Source organism: Sminthopsis crassicaudata, chromosome 6 (assembly GCF_048593235.1).
Source record: "Sminthopsis crassicaudata isolate SCR6 chromosome 6, ASM4859323v1, whole genome shotgun sequence".
NCBI classification, from domain to species: Eukaryota; Metazoa; Chordata; class Mammalia; order Dasyuromorphia; family Dasyuridae; genus Sminthopsis; species Sminthopsis crassicaudata.
In genome coordinates this window covers 200,626,310-200,645,278 of record NC_133622.1, presented here as the reverse complement: position 1 = coordinate 200,645,278, position 18,969 = coordinate 200,626,310, and the positions used below count along the sequence as shown (strand labels likewise).

Sequence of the window (18,969 nt, the reverse complement as noted above, 5' to 3'; positions counted from 1 at the left end):
GGAAGAAAACCCCCCCAAAACGTCACTGCCTTCTTATCGGCTCAGGCACAAGCTTCCCAGATTCTCCACCCATTTTCCCCTTCCTCGCCAGGCTTTTGGTTACTTCTCTCCACTGAGAAAATGTCACTGAGCCCAAACCGTTCAATTTGGGCACAGGCGGTGTTCAGCGGGGAAGCCAGCACCCGTTCGAGAGGCGGGAAGGATGTGGGAGGGCACTGAGTCTGGCCCCTTGCCTCTAAGCAGAGCAGCTTCATGTGGCTTCCTCAGTGGTCCCCCCCCATCCCGCAAGCTCCAGAGTTGGGAGAGAGGTTCCGACTGGACCAACTCAGTTCTTGTCAGCAGAAACCCATTCCCTCTACCTACACTGGGTTCTGGAAATGTTATCTGGTCAGTGTGATCCACTGAATGGAGGTGACATTCCTCTAATAGGAAGTGAGAAAAAAGGGGCAGTGGGGTAGAAGCCATTGTTATTACGCCAATCCAGGCTGAGATCCTGGCTGGGGAAAGAGGTTACCATTGACCTGTACTCTCTAATAATCAGCTGTTTTAGCAAAAAGCAATGGAGTATAGTTTATGTGGCAACAGACTGGGTTCAATCCCACTTTGGTCATTTACTAGCTGTGTGCTCTTCTTATAATCTTATTGTACCTCAATTTCCACATCCGCCAAATGAACCTGAGCAAACTCTCTGGGACACTGAAGGTTCTAGAGGGGATAAATCTCATGAAAATCAACTCTACCAGAATAAGTGTTGCCTAAAGGGAGAGATCATGATCCACCTGCCTCTAGGACCAGGGAACTCCAAGTTTCCATAACTTCTCATTACTTTAAACCTTCCACAAGCAAATAACAGAGCAAGGATTTAAGTCTACAAAGAGCCTCAACCAAGAAATTTAGTCAATTCCTCAGTTTTGCAGATGATAAAACTGAGGCTCAGAAAAAGTAAGTAATTCACCCCCAAAAGTCTGAGGTAGAATTTAAAACCAGAATTTAAAAATTTAAATCAGAATTTAAAACTTCTCAATGCCAAATCTAGCAACCCCACCCTCTAAACTCACTGAAATGAGAATATGGCCACCCAAAGTAACTTCTTGGACGGGACTAGCACCCTATTGGATACCTATTCAAAGCTAGTCAATAAGAGGGCTGAGTCACAATCTGGCATCAGACAGACCATGTGATCCTAGGTAAGTCACTCTCTGTAAAAGGGGGATAATAAAAACACAAAGCCAATGAACATTTATTATGTGCCAAACACTGTGGTTAACTGTTAGAGATATAAAGAAAGACAAAAGATATTTCCTGTTCTCAAGCTGCTCACCATCTCTCCCCCAGGGTTGTTGTAAGGACAAAATGAGATATTTGTAAAGTACTTTGCCCACCTAATAGTGCTATATAAATATCAGATGCTGTTGTTATTAGCAACCAATCCATTTACTTTGCTGTCACATCCTGTAGGCTCATTCTGTATTTTAGACTTACTGGACTTGGGAGAATCCAAACCAATTCACTTTCAGCTCTTTTGGGGTAGAAGCCATTTACCCCTCTGACTTTTAGAGAGAAAGTTCCCAGTTCCAAAAGACAGGAAATCCGTTGAGCTGAGATTAACATCTAGGAAAAACTGTACAGTTTATAAGCATTCATAGATGGCCCACAGCACACGCGAGTCACTGAGATGCTCAGGAGGGAGGGAAAGACAAGACAGAAAGGCCATATCAGGAGCATCCCAGTGTCGTTAAAGAAAGATTATTAACTTCAAAGCCCATGGGTTCCCATGCTATGAGATTCCTGAGCCTCAGTGGGACGAGGCAAACAAAGACCTCTCTTTCCTTGTCTTGGGTTATAGGAATGTTGATTATTTGGCTGCTGGATCGTGGGCCGAGGATAAAGAGCGAGCCAGAAAGTTAGCTCAACAGTCCTTCCACTAAAAAGAGGGGAGGGGAGAAGGCTATTAGAATGCATTTGTCTGCAGGAGCTAATGAGGAAAGGGATTTGAAACCTTTGTAGGTTTTGACCCCAGTGATCTCTCATTTGATCAGGTACAGGTAACTTTGCCCATTATTTTCCATCCATACAATGGGTGGCCTCTTCCTAATTCTTACTTCTCCAGTAAGTAACTAACAGAAAAGGCAAATGTAAGAGTCTAGAAAGGGGTAGGATCATAGATCTAGAAGGGCTCAACAGGGATAGGCTAGAATCATTTTAAACAAGAGACAGAAAGACAGACAGAGAGAGAGAGAGAAAGAGAGAGAAACAGAAGAGAGAGAGACAGGGAGAGCAGAAAGACAGATAGAAGAGACAGAGACTAGAGACAGTGAGAGGAGAGAGACAGAGAGATGGAGACAGAAAGACAAAGACAATGAGAGACAAAGAAACAGAGAAAGGCAGAGACAGAGACAGACAGAAACAGAGCTGATTATGAAAACTGTCAGGGTAAGCATTTACATCTTAGAAATCAGCAAAAGCTATAAATCAAGACTTGATTTATTGTTCTGTTGATTGACTGAAAGTGATGGGAAAATATTAAAAATGCAGATTACTTTCTAAAGTGTGTCATACTTATACTGTCCCTCCCAGAGAATCAGTCAATAAAGGATTTCCCAGCACATTGTTGCCTAAGAATTCATCCAGATGGATATCTCCTTTTACAGATGAGGAAACTGAGTTTCAGAGAAATGACATGACCTGTCTAAGGTCATCTGCCACAAAAGGACAATATAATCAATAAGTAACAAAATTAATGTTAATGGAAGAAAAAAAGAGTTGACTTCTGAATCTTTAAGGGTGATGATCAAACAAGATAAAGGATACAATGTGCTTTGTAATTATTCCATTCTAAATGCTTAATATTTTTTAAAAATCACAAATCTCTTTTTCCCTTTTGATCTGATTTTTCTTATATCACATGACAAATGTGGATATATATTTAAAAGGACTGTACATGTATAACCTATATGACCGCTTGCTGTCTTGGGGAAGGGAAAAGTAAGGGATAAATGGAATAAAACTTGGAACACAAAGTCTTACAAATGTTGGAAATTATTTTTGCATGTATTTGGAGAAATAAAATACTATTAAAATTAAATGAATAAATAAAATTATGAATCATGACACTGCTCTCAACTACATAAAAATGCCTCAAGCAGCAAGTCCTTTGGAAAAAATCCAGTTCCATCTCTATGCCGGGGCTCACACGGTCCCCCCAAACCTGGAATGTGCATCTCGTCCATCTGGTCAAGTTCCTTTTCCTTCACATTGCACCCTGAGTCTGAGCTCTTCCATGAGCCTTCTCTGACATCCTCTCCTTTCCCTCCTCTTCCAATTTCTTCAAACACTCCACTTCTGTCTCTCCTCTGTGTCCAGCTCAGGATCACAGACTTAGAACTAAGACGACCTTTAGAGGCTGAAACCCTCCCTTCATTTCGCAGAAGAAGCAGCAAAGATGTCCTTTCTTGTCTTACTAAGTAAAGAGTGAAAAGAGGACTAGAATTGAAGTCGGAGGACCAGGTTTGAATTACTTTTACCACTTAACTATCTATGGGACCTGGGTCTCAAATTGCTCATCTGTAAAAATGAGCGGGTTGAACCAAAATACCTGCACAGTCATTTCCAAACACTACAACGTGAGAGGATGTGTACTTAGCACAGGGAAGGCCAGGACAACAACAGGGGTGCTGAGAAAAGAAATCACTGTGTTCAGAAAGGTGCCGGTCTCCTGGGGCAGAGGGACAGACCTAAGGACATGGGGTGGAACCTACATCTCTTCCCACAGATCAGCAGAGAAGTTTTTGGAGAGAAAGTTTTGTTCTAACCTATTTTAGGATCCCGAGGGCCTGGTACTGTGCCCTGAACTGAACTGAATCTCTCTGTATAACAGTTTCTTGACCTGCGGTCCCATGAACTTCTTCTTCCTCTTTTTAGATGATTAGATCTCCCTCTCTCACACCAGTAATGGCCATTCACAGACCCAATCCCTTACTATCAGCGTGGGAACAAGGGCCAGTCCACAAAGCCTTAGGGAGCTCCCGGTGCCTCACCATATTGGTGCTGAATTTAGAACAGACATCCCAATCATCAGAGGCTGTTGTAGCTCAGAACTTCTCCACCCAATCTACCAGTTTCAGCTTCTCCACTAGTGGGGAGGACAGGTGTGTACCACACACAGTCAACTGGAATTTTTTTCCCTTTCATATTGTGAGAAAATGTTGAATATGACTAATTTTTCTGCAAAGTATTTTTATTTTATGCATTTTTAAAATATGAGAAGGATTCACTGGAATAAGCTTCAACAGGCTGCCAAAAGGAGGATGAGACCCCCAAATAAGTCTTGGTCTAAGAAGGAACATATGCCCCTGCAGGCCACACACAGCAAGCACAGATAGTACACCTAGGTAGGGATTGGAATGTTCTTCCACTAAAGACAGCAGGCTGCTGGGTTTATGTAAACATACAATCACACGCACTCACATACACATGCACACACATGTGTACATAGTCTTACCATTAGGTAACATTACCAACCAAATTGCACTTGGAGACTCCAGGATTTAAATTAAACTCACGGTTTGTTTTATTTCCATGGTATCCTCTCTCCAGAGAACTCAAGCTGTTATATAATTAACTTCAAAAAATAGCAAATATTTTCTATAAACAGTTCCCTAAACCCTCTCTATGAGGCTGATAAGCAGCTACTGGCTGGGGGCTCACTGAAATCTCCACGGGGTCCCTGACATGGAACCATTCCATCCCGGCCTGGCAAGGTATGGGATGGGGAAGAAGATGAGATACCACGGGGACCACTTAAGTCAAGTGTCATTAAAGCAACACCTGTGGCTCACCAGTTGTTGAAAAAGAGACTCACACCTTTGTGCTTTGTGTTACGGGAATCACACACAGCTCAATTGAAATAATTGAGACACTGAAGCAGGAAGGAGGGGGCAGAAAGCTCACAGAGAAATGACACTGAATTCTTTAAGGCAGAGCAAGCATGTGCACACCTACTGTTTTAAAGGGTTGGGGGTGGGGGGAGGAAAAGGGAGGATAGGGTAAACAGTAGGGAAAGGAGGAGGTAAATGTCCCAGACACCAGACAGACTGCCAACGCCTGCTTCGAACTCCCAACAGCCTGGGGGAACTGTCTGATACTGGGTCCCATTCACCCCGGGCCCCCCACACTTATTACTCAATTCTCACTTTCAGAGTGCCTTCTGCAGCCTCCCAATTTCTTCTGTATGTCTAGGCTGCACACACACACACACACACACACACACACACACACACACCCCTGAACCCCTTGGGGAGAACGCCAGCCCAAACAGCATCATCTCACTTGGCAAACACAACATCTGGGAGGCAGCCAGCCACACATGCCTCTGTCAGGTCTGGCTCCCCTAGCTCAGTCTTGGGAAACTTAGTTCCTTTTCATGACCATCATCCCCCTCCTATGCAACCAGTTTCTGGGGTACCTCTAAACCAGAGGTCCTTAACCTTGTAATATCTGTCAGCCCTTCTGGAAAACTGATGAAGCCTATGGAACCCTTCTTGGGATTGTTTGTATAACAATCTACAATACAACACACAGGATTACAAAGAAAACAGAGTAATACGGAAATGCAGTTATAAAAATCTTTTTAGAAAACCAGGTTCATAGGCTCTTTGACCCAAGGAGTATTTCCCAGTGGAAATACTGTTACCAGTTTGGAAGGAACGGAGGGGAACGCAGCAAATGCAAGCTAACGGGACGAGGGGGACAACAGGATTCTACTAGCAAGAAGCCCCTTGTGCACAGAAGCAGACAAACCAAGAGCTTTTCCACCCAACATAAGAATGAGGATTTAGCAGCCATCAAGTGGTCGACGTGTTTCCCTAGTGATCTATCAAGGCAGCCGCCTCCAGTAGGACCATGCCCCCAAACCCAGCCTTTTCTCTGAACACGACGCCGAGAGCCGGACCGACACCCCCCCCAGGTTCTAGGTCAACTGGGCAGCGCCACAGTCGGCTACCTACCTGCTCATTTCATTAATGCCATCGCCTTCTCTGGGCAGGAAAACTAAACAGCTCAAGTTTCTGCATCTGTATCTCAGGTGTCTCAGTTTCTCCCCCATTTTCCTGCTGCCATGGTAACCAAATGCAACAGGCAAAGGCAGCCCCAGACTGAATGTCTCGCGAGGTTCTGGCAGTGGCTGGATTAGCCAGAGTCACCCCCAGCCTGACAAACCAGCAGGAAGGGATGCTTGTGCTCTGAGCTGTCTGTGCGTTCTATACAGCCCCCAAGAGACCCTTGGAGAAGGGAATGAATCTTTCTGGACTCAAAAGTCTGGTGCCAGAGGTAGAGAATCACAACATTTAGGTCACCAAAAACCCATCCGTTTCTACCCTTTGACCCTGTACCTGAGCAGAATAGAGAAGGAGCATGTGAGTGCTTCTGACATCTCACTGCTTTGCCTACAAAAAAAAACTGGGCTATAACTCAAAAAAATGACTAAAATGACTAAAATTAGCAAATATATCCCCCTCTGCTAACACTTTTGTATCTCAGTATCCTGAGCAGAATCAGTGACACTTACAAGTTAAGGATAGGAAATCTGGCTTCTTTCTAAATATCCAAGGAAGAAATCCATTGAGTTGTTCAGATTTCAAACAGAAGACCCTGGCACTTCCCATCCATGGAGATCTCAGAGCGCTGAAGTTCAGAGCAGCCCAGCTACTTCCCTGGGGAAGAAAGCTCCAAGATGAACATCCATCCTTTTCGAAAAGCCTTTGTGAGAACGGGGAGCTAGGGAACTTCAGGAGTGCACGACGCCAACTCACAAGTCTCACCCCGGCAGCAAATTCTCCCCAGAGCCTAGGAATGCTCAGAACAAAGCCAAGAGTCAATCATCCCCTTGCATCATTGCTCCTCTTGCTGAGGATTGCAGAGGCATTTTTGATCAGCTCCTGGGAAGCTCAGGAACAAAGCAGAAATGTCTCTAGTGCCCATTAACAAAGTACTGCATACCCAAGCAATGACATGGGCAGTGACCCAATGCCCCACTTTTCGCTGAGACTTCCCATCACGTTGAGGTTTCATCTCAAAATTTAAATCTCCATCTTTATAATACCTTTATTATGTCTCTCTATAACTTTTCCCCCCCTCATTTTTTTCTCAAGAAAAAGACAAATTGATGCCGCCCCAAGAATGTGATGACTGGCAGCATTCTTAACCCAGCCTGGAGGGTGGATAGGGGGTACTGGATTAGAATCCAGCAGGAAAACTCTCCTACAAAAGGAGGAATCAGAGAACAGAAGTGAAAAGTCCCAAGAAAGGAGCAGAATCAGAGCAGTGTGAATCCTGGACAGAATTTGGTTATTGAGATAAAACCGGCACTGTGGAAAGAGGAATAGACAGAAGCTAGAATAAGGTAATGGGATTAGAGAAGCAGGATCAACTTATGTTACAGGCTGTAGTTTAAAAAAAACAAAGGAGATTCACCAGAACAAGAAAGGCAGCTGAAGAGTAAAAGGAAGCAGGAAGAAGATGCTGGCGAACAGTGGCTTTCTCCAACGCCACCTTGCCCGTGAAGGGTTGAGGAGCCCCACCAGACACCGACACCGAATCCTTTGTCCAGCAGTCCTGCGTCCGGTTCTGGGCTCACAATTCAAGAATGTAACAGAGAACTAGGCCAGAGGTTAGAGAAGAACTCATAAAGGATCCAAGCACGAGAAAAACAGGACCCGTGATGAAAGAAAATCTGAAGGAACTGGGCTTGTTTGACCTGATGAGGGTGAGGGTGGGGGATGATCACAGCTTACATCCCAAGACAACAAATACATTTACAATGAAAGACTCAAGCTAATAACAATAGCCTATTATTTGATACAACAAAATTCCAGTATAGCCAAAGAATTTGGATTGTTCCCCTTGGAGGTCAGTGAAATGAGATCTACTTTCTATGCAAAAGGAGACAAGCCTGTTCCTAAGTTGAAAAGGCAGAATCAGCGATGACCCTCTTTCCATTCAAAGAATTCTCAGAGTTTGTTAACAAATGGCTACAGGAAATCATAGCACTTCTTTCCTTTGCATAAGAGCAAGAGCTTGAGGACAGGGGCCCTACAAGTTCAGGGATGGACAAACAGAGCTTTGCAACACACTCTAAAAGCACTGCCTGTTGGCTGACTGATTAAGCACCTTTCACGAATCTTCGGAGATCAAAAAGGAACCTAAGGCTGCTGGTCAGCAGCTGTTTCTCACAATGTCCTTTCTCCTCAGGCCTTCTAAAGCCCAGCTTCTTAAATTGCAGTTCCTGCTTCCATAAGGGGTCACATAACTGAATGTGGGGAATTACAAAATTAAAGATTTATCATCAGTAAATATTTGATTTTTAAAACTATTTTATATCCCTATATACCCAGGGTCACATAAAAACTTCTCAGGTGAAAAAGAGTCACTAGTGGAAAAAAAATATAAAAAGTCCCTGTCACCCACACTTATAATAATTAACATCTTATTTTACTAAGAAAAATTCAGTCATTTTAGCAGTGTCCAACTCTTTATGATCCTATTTGGGGTCTTCTTGGGAGAGATACTGGAGTGGTTTGTCATTTCCTTTTCCAGCTCATTTTACAGAGAAGGAAGCCAAGACAAACAAGTTTAAGTGACTTGCCCAGGCTCACACAGCTAGTCAACATGTACGGGTGTAGCCCCTTTAAGATTCCTTGTCTGATCTACCTTTGGGACAAGATATTCCTAAGGGAAAAGATCTGTATCTGATCCAGTTTGGGCTGTACCCAGCCCCCCACTGGATCTGAGCTGGCTTGGATAAAGCCCGCCAAAAATCTGGCCTTTAAGGAATTAACCTGAGCTCCGCCTATTACTTCTTCAAGCAGATAAAAAGAGCAAAGCCAGAATCATATTTGGTTCAGAGATTTGAAAGATGCCAGCTAAGATGCTTGCATCAGAGATTCTCTGTCCCCGCTGCTTTCGGCGTATATCTTCCTCTATCTAATGCCTTTTACTAACCAGACCTTAACCTTGCTTCCAAACCTGGCAATAAACATCTTGCCACTAGACCTCAATTAATTGGGTTCATGTTACCTCATCATTTTGAGGTTCCCTATTACCTTATCAAATAACTGTGGCAAAATTTAAATCCAACTCTTCTGACTCCAAGTCCAGCGCTCTATTCCCTGTGCCACCCAGTTGAGATCATTGCTTAATATGTATATGATAATAGCACCCTCACTTCCTCTCTATTCTTCAAAACCTTATGGCATCATCCCCCAATCTCTCTGTCCCTTCAGTATTGGAAAAAGAGGCATTCCTTCCCTTCAAGAAAGTTAATCCCTCACTCCCAAAGCCCTCTCTAATTTTGCTCCAATCATCAACTTTTCTTTCCTAAATATCTCCAAATCCCTCTTTCTTTCCTAGATTGGTCCTAGAATATAATCCTAAAAAATAAAAATAAAAAAGTCTTCCCTTGGCTCCTCTCCTCCATTTTTATTTTCTCATCTTTCTTGTCCCCTTTCTTGCCAAATTCCTTGAAAAACTTGCCTCCAGATGATGTCTCCACTTTCTCACTATTCCTCTCTTTTCTTAATCCAACTCTGCGGTGAAGCTGCTTTTTCAGAGACTAACAAGAACCTCATACTCATCCAATCCAATCCACCACCACATTTCCTGGGTTCTCCTACCACTGGCTGTTACTTCTCTAACTTAATCTCTTTCTGATTCCTTAAGGTCACACTTTGCCTCAACATTCTCCCCCCAGATTTTATCTTGTCTCTCCCTTGGCAGCATCATTTGCTCCAGAGAACTTCAGTGATCATTTATCAAATGAGGTAATATTTATAGAGTGCTTAGCATACCACCTGACACAGTGGGACTGTAATAAAGACTTCTTCCCTTCCCTTCTCTCCCCCTTGTTTCTATGTGGATGACTCCCAAGTCTGGCCTCTTGTCAGAACTCCAGACTGGGCAGGACTCATTCACCAGGAAGTCTCCAGGGACCCCTCAAATTCAACAAATCCCAGAAGGAATTTCTTATCTTTTCTCCTAAGTTTGCTCCTCCTTCTGACCTCACTACTTCGGGAAGAGGTGCAACCTTTCTCTCAGCCTTTCCAGTCTGAAATTTTGCTGTTATCTTTGTTTACCAGAGGGAATGGAGAAGGAAGATTCAATTAATTAGGAAGTCCCAATGACTCTAACACCACAATATGTTTCACATTGCATGCTGTCTACATTATCAGACTGAGTTCCCCAAGAACAAGGACCAATTTTTTTTTTTTGGAGGGGGGGCTTTCTTTGTATCTACTGCATTTACAATAGTTCTGGGCATTTAGTAGAAATTAAATAAATGCAAGTTGACTTGACAACTTTTGCCTTGCTGACTATTCCCACTGATATTATCTTAACATATGTCTTCATTACCAATGCTCTGACTTACTGAAATAGCTTCTTACCATTTCTACATTTTTCCCTTCCAATCTAGCCTTTTTCTCATTATCTAACTTTTTTTGCATAAATACTATTAAACTCTCCTCTAATAAATCAAAGAAAAATAAAAACAAAGTAGCAAAAAATATTAAATGGTTTTCTATTGCCTATAAAGTCAAGTCTTAATTCTTTCATGTACCACTCAAGGTCCTCGCCTTATCTTGCTGCTACCCCGCATTTCTAGCTTTACCTCATACCCTTCTTCATTAGAATCAAACTGGATTCTGGTTCTCAAAACATAGTTTGCATTCTCCCATCTCCATGCCTTTGCTCACACTGTTCCTTATATCTGGAATATCCCCCCTACACCTTCATCTATTGAAAGCCGACCCATTCTTTAATGCCTGATTCAGATAGCACCTCCTCTCTTTAAGTCTTCTCTGATTTCTCTGAAGATAACAACTCTCCCCTTGCCCTTGGACCTCACCTAACATTTTTGTTTTGCATTCTGTTAATATTCTTATCAAATATTATGATGAAAAATTATAATTTCAATAGATGTCTTATCCATCTGCTAGACTGTGAGATCCGTAAAGGCAAGAACCTTGTCATATATAAATTTGGTACCTCTCATACCTTGGACAGTGCTCTGAATAAAACAGGCACTTGTCTGAACGGGATTCCAGCCACACTGAGATCTAGGAATACAAGAGTTTGGTCAATGGCAGACAAAGAGATCCTCCAAGTATTACCCAGACCACATTTCAAGTTTGTAGAGAGAGAAGGGAACATAATTTCTCTGCTGTAGGGAACTCAGTGAAACTCTGTCTTCACATAGAGAACAACAGTTAATACTCTCAGACATGATTTGAACCCTGGCAGAAGTAGCAGATTCTGGGAAGCAGTGTGGTGTTCTGCACAGAATCACTGGCTCGAATAATGCCTGTCTCTTAGTAGCTGGGTGAATGTGAGCAAATCTTTCTCTGAGATTCTGTTTTCTGATCTGTAAAATGAGTCGTGAGTACGGGGTTAAAGGCTATTTTTAAAAACTGAACTCATAATAAGGAATGGAGTCTGCCTGGAGGGAACCGCTCTTCCAAAGACAGGCTCAGAAAGTTCAGGTAATTCCCTGCGCAACCCAGAAGCTAAGGGAGATATCTTTTATCCATTTCAAGAGGCAAAAAGATGACTAGAGTCCACAGATTCATCCTTTCAAGGGCAGGGGAGGTGAGCACCTCAGAGATTTTAAAAGAAATCTGTCCAAAGCCAAGAAACGAACAAGAGTTTTCCCAAAAGTATCAGAATAGTATCCTAAGATCAAAGGTCATAAGATCATAGATTTAGAGAACCTACAATTAAGTCCAAACTCTTGATTCACCAGGTGAGGTAACTGAGGCTTAAAGATGATTTCCCTACACTCCATAATTAATGAGTATGTGAGGCTGGATTCAAATCTGGGTTTAAAGAGTTTGAAGTACAATGCTCTGTCTACAACACAACTCTGTCTCTGAGTTTAAGAGACAAGAAACAGCAAGAAGATAAACTGAAAGAGAGATGATCATAGTTATCCCAAAAAAAAGGACCAGAGCCAGGGCCAAGTGTCTGCTTGGGAAGAAGTTGACTTCTAGGGCACAACAGCTGGGGCATGCAGATCCCTCCAAGGAATAGTGAATGCATAAATGTGTGTATGTATGTGGTGTGTGTATGTGTGTGTGTGTGTGTGTGTGTGTGTGTTTTCTCTCAGCAAATCCTCAAAAAAGAATGAGGAGAAAAAAGCCCATTTTTCTTCTCCAAGGAAAGATGTGTGGTTTGACAGCAATTTTACATGGACACAAACTCCAACCTCAGCTTTTTATCTTTTCTATGTAACATATTATGCAATAAAATTAAGCTGTTTTGAAGGGACAAGCAGGATTCTGCAACAAGACATACATAAAAAATGCAACAGAATGTGTTGTAGACGGGAAAAATCATTCATCACTAGCCTACATGAGCTCTTTGCAGAAAAAAAAGAATGAGAAATGGGCAAAGACAATTCAGTTCACTTAAGTGATCCCAACTTACCTCTTTGAGCTTCTCAATCCAGATCCCTCACTAGAGCCAAACTGAATCCATTCTCTGCTTTTGAGTCAGACCATGTGCATTTCTACATTCTTACCTTCCCTCATGGGATTTTCTGCCCCTTGAGCCTTAATTCTTGCTTAGTAGTCTTCCCCTAAAGCCTAGCTGAAATCATTTTTTGGGGGGAAAGCCCTCCCTGATCATCTGTACCAAATTTCAGCTACCTCTCCCAGTTCTGAGAGCTCATGGCACTTAATGTGAATACTGTAATCTCATTACCTTTCTGTATAATTGTCTTGTCTCCCCAAATAAGCTCCAAGTTCTTCTCCTTGAGAATAGGAACTAAGATTAATGTTTTTTCATATTCTTCCCTTGCCTTCTTTATTGTGTATATACTTTGTACGGGCACAGAGACAATATCTGACTGATTTTGGTCTCTTTTCCTCCCTTGCTTAACACAATGCCAAAGTCTTGGGAACCCTTAGTTACAGTTTACAGCTCCCTAATGTGGTACAGTGTGTGCTTTCCCAAAGAGGCTTTTAATGATGCTTCCAGGTGTATGAAAAGAGCATGCAATTTTTCCTCCCTTGATTTTCCTTGATTACACTCCTTTGCATAATGTGATATCTTACCCTCAGCAGAATGTAAGCACCTGGAGACCAAGAATTTATCATCCATTTTTGGTTTTTTATTCTCACTATCTAATAGATGCTTTGGATCCTGATCAGTATTTAATAAATGCTTTCTGCTAATGATTTAAACTTTGAAAAATCCTCAGAGCTTATTTCTTTAAAAACTAAAATCCTATGAGCTAGCAATCTATCTATCATAAGAATCTGTTCTATCAAGAATAATTAGGAAACAGGGTGAAAGGAAAAGAGATGTTTCCATTATATACAACAACAGAAAGGAAAAGAACATGGAAACATCTGAATTCACATCAGTGAAATCAATGAAAATTTATTAGGTACCTACTATGTGCTAAGCACTGTGCTAAATGCTAGAGCTACAAAGACAAAAATGAAAGACTCTTATCAAAAAGCTTACATTCTAACCAACATACACGTACATAAATATATACATAATGCCTATTTACAAACATTTAATGTAAGGTAGTTTGGAGATGAAGGGCATTAGCAGCAATGGGGATCGGGAAAGTTTTCATAAAGAAGGTCACACTTGAGATGAACTCAAGGGAAATCTGTAATGCTTAAAGGAGAAAGTGAGAAGGGAAAACATTTTTGACATGGGATACCAACAGGGCAAAGATATAGAAGACAAAGCATCAAGTGTAAGGAATAAAATACAGATATAAATAATGGATAGCAGACTATAAGGAAGAAAGTAAAAGATAAAAAAGACTGGGAAGGTAGGAAGGGGACAGGTTGTGAAGAGTTCTAAATGCCAAAGAGGGGAATTTTTATTTGACTTTAGAGGCAACATGGAGCCACTAGATTTTTCTGAAAATGGGAGAAAAGGGCAATGTCATGATCCAACCTATGTTTTAGAAATATCATTTTGGTGGCTTTGTGGATGACAGGTTGGAACAAAAGAAGTAGTGAGGGAGGGAGACAAAATGGGAGACTTTCAAATAGTCCAGGTGAGAAGTGATGAGAAGCTGAACTGTTGAAGCTAAGGGGAGTGTGAGAGATGTTGCAGTGACTGAATGAGAGTAAAGATTTGAGGATGACACTGAAGTTTCAAAGGTGGAGGACTAGAAGGATGGTAGTACTAGGAGTCAAGATGAAACATATATCCCTTCTCTTCTTAGAAGTGAGAGGTGGAACAAGGCATACGCTGTCAGGCCTGGTTAATGATTGGTTTGTTGTTACTTGATTGTATATTTTTTACAAATACAATTTCTATAGCATTTTAAAGTTTGCAAAGCATTTTACAAATAACATCTCATTTTATCCTCACATCAACCCTATGAAGTAGGTGGTTTTACATTCTCATTTTATAAGTGGAGACACTGAAGTAGACAGAGGTTAATTGACTTGTGGGGTCATACAGCTAAGAAGTATCTAAAGCTGAATTTGTAGGGTGTTTTTTGACTCCCAGGCCATCCATTAGCTGTCTCAAAGGAGGGTAGTATTATAGGAAAATGACAGTGACTTTTTTTCAAGTATCAATAAAACTTTTAAAAAGAAAATGAGTATTACTCAAGGAAGAGAAATGTTAATAATATAATACAAGGAGATCACTGCTTTTAAGAGGTCAGGAAGGGGCAATGAACAATAAAAATGACTTTTCAGATGATATGAAACTGTCCCTCTTTTGAAATGATAAGAGTAACAGTGGACCAAGATGTGGTAAGCATATGAATCTGGAGTCACTGCCCCTCTCTGATCCTCAGGATTTTTATTCTGTTTTCCAAAAAAATAGAAAGGATAAACTAAATTATCTCTAAGATCTTCCAAGAACCTGCATCTAAGTTCCAGCTTTGCTACTAACTTTGCAATTCACTTCAGGCTTAATATCTGAGAAATTAAAACTAAAAGCTATCTCTGGAAGCAGTGGGCTCACCTCTTTCTAAAAATCTTAAAGCAAAAGCTAGATGACTATCCACTGGGAATAGTGGAACAAAAGCTAGATGACTATCCACTGGGCAATGGAGTGAAATCTTGGTCATGTGCAGGTCTGCTGTCCCTTCCCACCTTCAATTTTTGGGAATGCATTTAGAGAATCAGCTAGATTTCTGAACTCATCAGAACAGGAACCCTTTGGCTAGAGAGTATAACTCCTTCATGCCTTCTCATCCTCTGGTTTTTGCAGGTCTGTCAAATAAATAGGCTGGACTACGTGATCTCAAACATATCTTAAATCTGGTGGGAGTTTTTGGTAACAAAAAATAAAAACCCAAGTTTCCCAGGGAATGACATCAGATTTTTTACCTTAAAAGCCATCTAGCACAATCCCCTGATTTTACAGATGAGGAAACTGAGGCTGAGACAGGAAAGAGGACCTGAAATAAAAATAGCTGATAAATAAGTGAGGATAATAGCTGTAAGATAAGTTCTTGAAGCTGATTATGGGCAGAGAAGTACAAGATTAGTTGCTTCTGTGTCAGAAAACGGAAGATAAGACATTCAGCAGAAAACAATTCATATCAAACTGATGAGAAGAAGGGCTCTGAGCTCTCTATCCCATCACAAGAAAGAATCATACAGAAGGATGGTTGGAGATCATATACTCTATGTGCTTCAAATTTCTCGTTTGTTTCTGTCTCCCCTGTTGAAAATGATCTTTGCCTCTGCAAATTTCCTTAAAGCACTTAATCCAGACTCCTCTCTTTTATCCCATCACACTCCCTTCTTTCAGACTTATACATCCATGTTCTATTTCTTCCACTTCTTAGATTGCAAACTACCTGAGGACAGGGATCATGTCTTTCATCTTTGTAAGCAGGACACAATCCTTGCATAGAGTTTTTAGTAAACATTTATTAAATTAAATCAAACTTAACTTTTTAGCCAAAAGGACTAATTTAACATGTTGCCATCTCTCTCTTCCCAACCCAGAAGGTTTGAAAAACAAAACTGAAAATATTTTCCTTCCATACACAAAACCATTGGCCAGCCAACTACACATACACTTATTGCTGCTGCTGCATCTCAAAAAAATAAAAAGACAAGTCCCAAAGAGGGGTTTCATTATAATGATCCACTTTAAAAAAAAAAAAACAAAAAAAAAACAGTCTCTGCAGACTGTAAAACTGAAAGCTCAGAAGGATATGACTTATGCTTACAGAATTGCAATGGGCTTAGGTAGAAAGAGAGCATGGACCCAATTAGCCAATAAATCCTGGAACAACAAGAGCTAAAGAGTGATTGTGAAAGCTGAGAGAGCTCATTTTAAGACACACACACACACACACAAAAACAAAAAAAAAACCCCACACATCAAGGAATAAACTTGAGAAACTTGCTACTAGTAGAAGTGTGAGAGGCTAGCAATATAAACAGGCTCAATGTGGGTTTTAAAAAATGCATTCCATAATAAGCTAGCAAAGCACTTCTGTACCATCTCTCTATTTCTTCGGCATGAAATGCTATTTTTAAAAAGTGGGGTGGGGAAGGATAAAGAAAATTGAGGATTTAGAAAAATCACCGTATTTGGTGACCAGGAAGTCTAGAATTTGAAATTGAGAAGAAGCAAGACCAAGACTACCAGTGAGTGATCTTTGAGAGTTTGATGTTGCTCATGGTAAAACTCTGGAACACATCATTATAAGGATGGTTTATGAATACTCAGAAAAAACAAAGTGCGCACTAAGAGCCATTCAAAGCAAATCAGTAGGCCATTCCAGACTCATCTGATTTTATTATTATTATTATTATTATTATTATTATTATTATTATTAACAATGTTACTAGACTCATGAGTCCACAGATACTTAAATTGCACCACCACCTTGAAAGAAGCTTCACCCAAAAGGCAGGATGACCAGGATGAAAGGCTAGGGGATAGCTGAATTTAATGGATTCAGAAAAGGTGGAACAATAAAATTGAATGAAGTAATGATCACTGTCACTCATGAGCAATCTGGGGCAGACTTTGATTCAGAAAAAGAAGGAAAGATAGGATTACAGATTTAAAGCTCAAGGTCATTCAGTCAGAATTTAGACCCAGATCCTCTGACTACAAACCCAGGGGTCTTCCACTCAAAGAATTTCACCATCTTCTGCTGAATCTTTTTCATCAAGGACTTAGATGGAGGCATAGATGTCATGCAGGCACATTGTATTTGGAGAGGATATAAAATTGGAAGGGTTAGCTACCATGCTGTATGATGAAATTGGGATTCAAAAAGGTTTCAGCAGGCTACAATGGTAGACAGAATCTAGCAAAAAAAGAAAGGATGATGATAAATCCCAAGCACTAGACTTGGGTTTAAAACATCCACTGTGCAAGTAGAGTATAGGACGTATGGGGAAGATATGGCTGGACAACAATTAATATAGAAAGGGCCTGGAAGTTTTATTGAGCTGCAAGCTATATAGGAGTTAGCAGTATGATGGAATAATTCTATTAGTTAAGGAGATCATCAGCTACATTAATAGTGATATCCATAAGATTATAAACTCTCAGAGGACAGAGATTATCTTTTTGCCTCTTCTTTTTTATCTCCGGCACTTAGCACAATGCTTGATACATAATGTTTATTGATAAATTGAAGGTAAAATTCTGTCAAACTTTGCCTCCAAGCTCTATTTGAAGACTTCTAAAGACAGAAAACCACCTCACAATTGTCCACTTCTAGAGGTTAAGAGAATATTTCTGAGGGGAGTTGAAGGGAAGGTGGTTTGCCAAGAATGATGGAGAATATAATAGGAGCTCGAGGAGAACGGGAGAGATGTCTGGAATATGGTAGCATCTTCTGCTGCCCTGAGCAGCTATTCTGACCTTCACTGTGTATTCTTTTGTTCATATATGGGATTTCTATTCATGAAAATTTTTAAATAGGTTCCTTTGTTTAAAGAACTAGACTAAATGACCGCTTGAAGACCCTTCCAAGGAGCAGAAGGTTATGAGCAAACTATAATTCCAAAAGAGAATCTGGGAATATACCTTTCATCCTTCACATTTTACAAGCTGTGTATTTCCTCTACCTGGAAACACAAGCAACCTTAGCACTCAATTCTTTTCTCTCTTTAAGAAAAAAGAAAGTCACCTGATAACTTTTAAAGACTCATCCCCAAAACTGAGGGTCCAGCAGATTAACAAGCACTCCTGGTCTCCTGCTCACCTCCTCCATACCCAGTCACCTGAATGGGGAGCTGGTCCAGGCCTGATACAAAGCAAATGAAATGAAGCCCTCTCCCTTAAGGGGCTTGCCATCACTAGGCAGCCCTGGCAGAGATGATCAAGGACATACTTGGAAAACAGATCCAAAAGCAAACACAGGCACTTTTAGGACGGTAATGTTTTGACACCAGAAGCCATCAGTAGTGCAGGTACAGCTAAATGAGCAGTCACTTTCACTCACAGGACCTGCCTCTTCAGGACTGATAAATCCAGGAATCTGATGGAATTCTGATGGAAGTCTATGTTGGGTGAGTCATTTGAAGAAAAAAATAAGTATTTATTAAGCACCTATTATATGCCAGTCCCTACACTAAGCACTTTACAAATGTTATTTAATTCAATCTTCACAAAAATTCTGCCATTTTTTTCCCCATTTTACAAATGAGGAAACAGAGGCAGCCAGAGGTTAAGTGACCCAGGGTCACAGAGCTCTTGGCTTCAGGTTCAGGACTCCATCCACTATGCCGACTACTACATTCACAAGGCTCAGTTTCCTCCTCTGAAAAGTGACAGATTGGATGAACTCTGAGGTCCCTTCAAGGCTCCAAATCTATCATCTATGTGAGTAATTAGAAGATCTAGGATATTTACCAGTGAAGGAGCTCCTGGCATGGGGAAGTGCTCCAATAGAGATCAAAACCTAAGCATGACTTAGGCAAGTTCCTTAGAAAGTTACCTATAATGTATAGA

General features: G+C 41.0%; 1 protein-coding gene across 15 annotated transcripts in view; it reads right to left on the bottom strand.

Annotated features, from left to right (window-relative positions):
- The window catches only part of PLEKHA7 (pleckstrin homology domain containing A7), a 249,007-nt gene that overhangs the window by 72,324 nt on the left and 157,714 nt on the right, over window positions 1-18,969 (bottom strand). Inside the window, exon 1 of one of the 15 annotated variants that reach the window (XM_074275177.1) lies at window positions 6,566-6,745. The exons of the other annotated variants lie outside the window; for them this stretch is intronic. The gene's annotated coding sequence lies outside the window, so the exon portion shown is untranslated. Of the gene's footprint in view, window positions 1-6,565; window positions 6,746-18,969 lie in introns of those variants that run through there. 15 annotated transcript variants of the gene reach the window in all.